The 7,343-nt window shown below is 33.4% G+C and overlaps 1 long non-coding RNA gene across 2 annotated transcripts; it reads left to right on the top strand.

Moving 5' to 3' along the window:
* Positions 1-1,100: 1,100 nt before the first annotated feature.
* Positions 1,101-4,618, top strand: LOC111017823 (uncharacterized). Of its 2 annotated transcripts, none has more exons than XR_002602328.2 (4): positions 1,101-1,781; positions 1,867-1,908; positions 3,294-3,330; positions 4,373-4,618. It is a non-coding gene; the product is annotated as an uncharacterized LOC111017823 (long non-coding RNA). The 2 variants fall into 2 exon arrangements; XR_002602327.2 differs by having other exon boundaries at positions 4,367-4,618.
* Positions 4,619-7,343: the final 2,725 nt, after the last annotated feature.

Below are 7,343 nucleotides of genomic sequence, written 5' to 3'. Positions count from 1 at the left end.
CAATATTAAATAATTTTTAAAATCTAAATTGGGAGGTTACAATTTAAATCCTTAAAATGTATTTAATTATACATTCCAAAATAAAAAAAATCCCAAAACCCTAAAAATCTCCAAAACCATCCATTTTCGAACCCCCTCTCTTCTTCCTCCGACCTTCCGTTTTTCTTTTCTTCCTCCGACCGTCCGTTCTTCATCTCTGATCGTCCGTCTCTATCTGTCTTCCTCTCCGGCCGGCTCCATTTTTCTCCGTCACCCATCTCCGTTCATCCCGTTCGAAAGGAGATTTCCATCCTTCCTTATTCTCTGATGGATTCGCATGCCTTCGTCTCCACGGATGTCTATCTACCTTCATCTCCGGTCGCCTCCGTTTTTCTCCATCGCTAGAGCAGTTCGTTTCCGTTTATCCCGATCGAAAGATTTGCATTCCAATGGTTGTTTTCGATTTCTGATTTCGTGTGAACCATTGTATATATGAGGATATATATTACAGTGAGTTTGATTATGATATATCTTATAACTCAACTTGTATATATGTGGATATGCGGATATATACTATAGTGATTTTAAATGTATATATGCAGATATATAAGTGGATATATATTGTAATTTTGAATATTCGGATATATGTTTATTAAGACTTCAAAAGATGTTTGTGTGATTTTGAATTGTCCTTGAAGATTGAGTACCAATGTGGGAGTGAATTAAGGGAAAATCAATCTTTTTGAAGGAGTAAATTAAGGTTTTGAAGGAGTGAATTAAGGGATTTGAGTTGAAAATTAGTATGGGCCCGCAGTAATTAAAAGATTATGATAATAATTAATGGAATCAAATATTTTATATTTCAAAAAAACAAATAACTATAATAAATGTAAATGCAATAAATAAGGGTAAAATCGAAAATTAAAATAAAATCATACATGCAGAAATTTAAAAATGTAAAATTAGAAAATTTTAGACGTTTGTGTAAATAAATTTTTAAAACAGTCATCCAAAAGACGTTATTTCTTTTATTTAACTACTAAAGTGTTTTTTTCAGGATTTTGTTTTGGGCCTTCTATAACAGTTCAGAATTTGGGTTTTTCAGTTTAAAACAAAAATCAACGAAGTTGAAATAATAAGAAAACAAAACAAAAGGAAATTAAAAACAAGGAAACCCTAGGTCTCCCATTCTTCCTCTTCCTCCCTTCTTCCTTTTAGAGCCGCCGCCCCTTGTCAGTTTTTCGGCCACCCGATTACCAGGACAACACCTGCGACGGAGTTCCTCCGACGTTCCTGCAGTAGAAATCTACAAACAACAGCAGTGGCGGCGAGTTCTGCAACAAAAAATCGACGAATCGACGCAACGCTCATGTTTTCGGCGAGATCCCGCTACCAAATCAGCAGCATGATCTCTGCCCACGAGTGGCGGACTATCTTCGTCCTCCGGCGTCGGTTTGATTCCGACCCAAACGACGATGGAGCGTGACCTCGCTGCAACGGCGGCGCTCGTTCTGCATAAGATGACCCCGCAGCGACCCATGAACCCATGGCTAGCACACGAACGTAGCATTCTAGCACTTTAGGCGCTAACCCACACTCTTTTGATGCTTGGTTTGAGTTACCCACCCCTACAACTTTGTTTCGACGTTGACCCACCCCTATTCGGACTCAAACTAGAGTTACACATCGCTTTTCGACATCGGACCAGCAAGTTAGAGCCTTCTCGAACTCAGTTTTGCAGTGCCGAACCCATCCGACATCGATCCAACAAAGACCCAAATTGTTTCAACGAGATTTAGTAGGTAACGAATCGCCTAAACCTTCTTTCCAATTGGATTTAGGTGTTTCTAATTGGATTCTAACCCAAGTTTGGTCTCTTGTGTTTAGGTCTTGAATGTTAAGGTGTTAGTGATGCGTTAGGATCATTTTGTAAGTAATTCCTACTTGGAGGGATGTTTGTTGTATGGTGTATGTGTTGTTGCTTTCTTGCCTATATGCCTTGGTTGATTTACGTTCTTGTTACTATTAATATTGGTAATGGATGATAAATTATTTGAAATTCGTGTTTGTCATTATGAGTAGGTGTGTTACTTGATTATATGTGATTGCGAGTCTGTGTTATCGAGGGTAGCTAATGTATTGATTTCTAATATGGATATGTTGTAGTTGGATATGACGTATATAATATTGTTTGGTATCATGGGATTGTTGACGTGCTTTGACTGAATGTGTTTATAAGCTTTGATTGTCTTATTAAATCCTGCTGGCGTTGTTGTGGTTTAATGTTTGGAATGATCCCTTGAAAACTTAATGTTTAGACTATAAGTTGTTTGGGACATGGATGCTGGATTTCTTTGTTTGAGTCTGAAGATACTAAATGTTGAGAAACAAATATGGATGTGTTGCTGAATTGTGGTAAGTTGAAAGAAGCTATGTTTGTATTGGGTATATTACATAATGGAATATTGTGTGATGCTTGATGCTTGAGGCATGGCATAGAAGGCATGCTGCAGGACTTGTGTGTAAGAGTTGTTCTGTTGAAGTGATGGGTGAGTATTAGGGCCAAGGGGCTGATACGTCACTAGTTGCATGTCAAGACCTCAGGTAAAATGGTCGGGGATCGATGTAATTAGTCTAGTTGGTATGCAAGTATTGGAGCCTTGGGTAGAAACAGTCAAGGGCCAATACATTGCAAAGTCGTCGAGGCCTTGGGTAAATTGGTCAAGAGTCGATGCAACAGTTCGAGACTTTGGGTAAAATGGTCAAGGGTCGAATGCTAAGCGTTGTAGAGTAGTATCGAGGCTCTGGGTAAAATGGTCAGGGGTCGGCATGACTCGAAAGAGTAAGTCTTTGAGGAATAGGAAGGTTTAGAAGGAGTTAGAGAGCTTCTAGGAAGGTTTATGGTGTGAGACTTGGGTTTTGGCATGTAGGTTGCACGTTTAGATATGTTTTTATTCCTATTATATGTAAAGCATGATGATTTGTTAAGCATGTCGTTTTAACTCTCTTGATAAGAGTGTTGTTTGTGCGTAACCCTTCGAGTAAGGGATGCTTTAACATTTAGATATGCTTTTAGTTTGGCTCCCCTTTGTTGAGCTGTTTTTTTATGCTATTTTGGTTTTTTTTTTTCATTCATCTCAATAAAAGCTCGACTTTTCAAAATAAAAAAAAATACCCCTTTACCATTTGTAATTGCTGAAAGCAAGGAAAGTTGCTCTGCTACCTTCATAACACCGTGAATTTCTTGAAATATTATACACATTGCACCCAACTGCAGAATTGGCTCATGATCCTTTGTTCTGTATTTTATGTAGGTATGATTATTCTGGCTATGGACAATCAACTGGAAAGGTATCGTGTCGTTTCTCCATTCGTTCCAGTTTGTAAATTTATTTTAGTATTGTCTACCAAATATCTATTTATTTTGGATGTTTCTTTCTAAGGAAGTTACAAGTAATGAGTCAATGTCATGATGTAGTTGTGCTTTGATATTTATAATTATATAGATTCATTTTTCATGTTTTGGCGGTCGCTTATTTTAGGACTATTAGCTAAGCCTACTTCTCATCCATCTTTAATACTTAATGGAACTGTTGGTTTGTTCCTCTAGTGAAGTGCATATAAAATTTTGCTTATGTTTCGACTTATAAGTACATCAATTTTTGTAAATAATTAATACTTTGTGTGTTCACTGTTAAATATAACTTTTTTATTAGATTATTTTCTTTCAACACTGATACATTCTGAAGTCTGGACTAATATGTTTGAGTATGTAGCTGAGCGTATAGCTGTTTTGCACATGAACTTCATGAAAATGAATTCATTCCCTTTGCGCTTATTTCAATTGGATAATTGTGTGGCTATCCTGCGGCAAAGATAGCCAATTAAGACTTATTGTTTATATTTGTGTCATGCATATGGTTTAAAATCTAGTTGGATAATTTGGTGGTTTAAAGTTTAGTTGGATAATTGTGTGGTTATCCTGCAACAAGGTATTTATATTTGTGTCATGCATATAGTTTAAAATTTAGTTGGATAATTGTGTGGCTATCCTGCAGCAAATATAGCCAATTAAGACTTAATGTTTATATGTGTCATGCATATAATATAAAGTTTAGTTGGATAATTGTGTGGTTTAAGGTTTAGTTGGACAATTATGTTTCTATCCTGCAGGCAAAGATAGCCAATTAAGATTTAGTGTTTATATTTGTGTCATGCATATGGTTTAAAATCTAGTTGGATAATTGTGTGGCTATCCTGCAGCAAAGATAGCCAATTAAGACTTAGTGTTTATATGTGTCATTACATAATGCATGTTGGAGTTAGAAAGAAAATAATGGAAGTTAATATTAATATTTTCTTAATTGTTCGTTTTATTTTGTTGAAGGAGTAGCTTGCGGGAGCAATATTTTGAGAAAGGAGAATGTATAGGGAAGAGTTTCGGCGTATTTTTGACATGTACGAGGTTGATGTAATGTGAATATAGTTCGTTGGGCATATTCTCTTATTGTAGTCATAGACTTATAGTATAGTATTTGTATAAAATATCCTAATATACAAATTTGATCAGACTGTGATCTTATTATATGCAACTTTGTTACATTTTATAATTTACAGATATAGATAATTTTTTTTGAAACGTGTATGGTGTTATTAAATGTATTTCATGGATGTTATGAGATTGTCATATATAAACTTTTATTGACATTACAAATCTTTATTAAACTCAAATTGTGACAAAACAAACTGTCACAATTAGTCAATTGTCATATATAAAATTTCCGTGATAGTTAAAATGGTCAATATAAAGATTTCAATGACAGTTAAAAATTTTCAATATAAAGATTTTCATGACAGTTAAAACTATGAATATTGACCGTTAAAACTATCAATATTGACCATTGAAACTATCACTGTAAAAGTTTTCATGACAATTATAAATAATCATTGTTACGTTTTTCTTGACGTTTATCAGTAGTCGTTAAAAAATATTTCATGTCAATTTTGAACTGTCGATAAAAAATATTTCATGACAATTATAAACTGTCGTTAAAAAATATTTCATAACATTTATAAACTGTCGTCATTAAGTTTTTATGGAAGATCTATTCATGACAAAGTATAACTGTAGTTGTAAATGCATTAATGATAATTTTTCAAATTTGTCATCTTCTCCTCTCTCTTAATGCCTTAATAAAAAAAACTATCATGAATTATGTTAATGACCATTTTTAACTGTCACTCATAGGTTTCAATCACGAGACTAGCCAAGTCATATTTCATTAAATTAATAATAAACTTAATCTATTATTTAAAAGCCAAATTAAACATTTTAATTCTAAATTAAATAATCACCACTATCTATCTTATAATTTATAGACCTACAACTTTGGGCTCCGAGGAGAATGACCGAACTTGGTCAAGTGCAGACTTTAATCTATATTATCAAAAATTTGTAATATTAGGGCGCAACATATTATGTTAATATACAATTTAAATGTGTGGTGCAAAAGAAAAAAAAAGATTCCTATCTTTCATCCTTTTATTTAATTAATTTTTAAAATAAATTTTATCTATTTAGACTTTTATTAAAAAAGAGACTGCTACGTTCGTAATTTCCATGTCCCCCGTCCTTAGAATCTACTAGAACAAATAAATTAGACTTTTATATTTAAGAAATTTATATTGTAAATCATATTTTCTTCAATGAATTCAAATTCATACCGAAGATAAAAATACGAAATAATGACAAATATATAGTATTATAGTTTTTAATATTATTTCTTCCTGTAAGCTATTTATATCAAAACAAATTTAATTTTACTAAAAAAACTTTATTGAATATTTTAAATTTTATTATCGTTTTTCTATATTTATATAGACAATTTAATCATAGTTTTTTTTAACAAACTAATATTAAATTATGTATACATAAAGCCATAATTTTTTTGTTGTTTTTACAATAATTTTTAATAACTAACCCTAAAACTAATTTACATAATGCTTACGGTTAGTGTGCTTTCTTCTCTCCCGTAAATGATACAATAACCAAATTTCCAGCAACTATGAGAGCTTGAAATGATGATAGAAGCCTTAGAAAAATGGATATGAACACGTTTAGGTTCTATAAAAATTATTAAGAAAGACCCACCACCAAAGATAGATTAAAAAGAAATTGTTTCCTACCGAAAAGGCGAATCGATGAGTGGTCTTTGAAGGGACTTGGAAAAGCAATCACAATTTCTCTAAGGTGTGATTTACAAAAATATGATAGATGGTAGAGAGAAAATTTTCAGATTTGTTTAGTGATATTCTTGGAGGAAATTAGAAGAAATATACATATATGAAACTTAAATAGGAAGAATGATGGAAGATAAAACTAAAGATAAACTCTCCTCTCTTTCTATGGTTTGAGATAACTTAGGAGGTAAGTGCTATTAGGAAAATATACTCTAATCAATCCATTCTTGTAGTTTAGATTTTCCTTTTATATTTCTTATAATGTAGGAGATCTCCAAATCATTTCTTTACGAGACAATTTAACTGTACCATATATACATCAATTGACGAATGAATCATAATCTTCTTCTTCTATATTTTCTAGTTATATTATGGTATCTTGAGAAATTGCTATCTCGATCATCTTCATTTTTTTTTTCTCCTCTATTTCTCACCAATGGCTGAATCTACTAATGCCAACTCTGTTCTCTCAAACCCATTTAACATTGATAATAATCTTATCTCTATCAAGGTTGCTGCCCAAATTCCTCTCAAACTTATGTAGAAAATTACACCTCCTGGCATGCCCAATTTTATTCTCTGTTAATTGGATACAACCTCATGGGATATATCTGCTGATGGATCCAGCGAACCTCCTCCACCAAAAATCATAACCAGTGATGTCGAAGTTGTCAATCCTAAACGTACGTTATGGATCCGTCAAGATCATCTGCTTGGCAGTGCAATTCTTACTTCATCTCCGTCTATTGATCCTTTTATAGCCCCGACAAAATCTTCTCGTGAAGCTTGGGTCAAACTTTAAACTATGTATGCCAAGTCCTCTTGCGGTCGACATGTTGATTCGGGTGCTTCTCACCATGTCTCTTCAGATCTTCAAAATCTATCACTACATTCAGTTTATGATGGTTCATATGACATTATAATTGGTGATGATAAAACTCTCGAGATAATAAACACACAGGCAATGCTAATCTTCCTTCCCCTTCCTGTACGTTTCTATTGCAAGATGTCTTATGTGTTCCTCGCATGAAAAATAACATCATGTCTCAATAGAATTCTTACCGCCTTCTTTTGTGGTGAAGGATCTTCATACGGGAAACGTCTACTAGAAGGGCTGAATAAAG

The sequence above is a fragment of the Momordica charantia genome (genome assembly GCF_013281855.1).
Source record: "Momordica charantia cultivar OHB3-1 chromosome 1 unlocalized genomic scaffold, Mcharantia_2.0 BLBB01000001.1, whole genome shotgun sequence".
NCBI classification, from domain to species: Eukaryota; Viridiplantae; Streptophyta; class Magnoliopsida; order Cucurbitales; family Cucurbitaceae; genus Momordica; species Momordica charantia.
The sequence above is the reverse complement of the archived record's forward strand: the minus strand, read 5'-3'. Positions and strand labels throughout refer to the sequence as shown.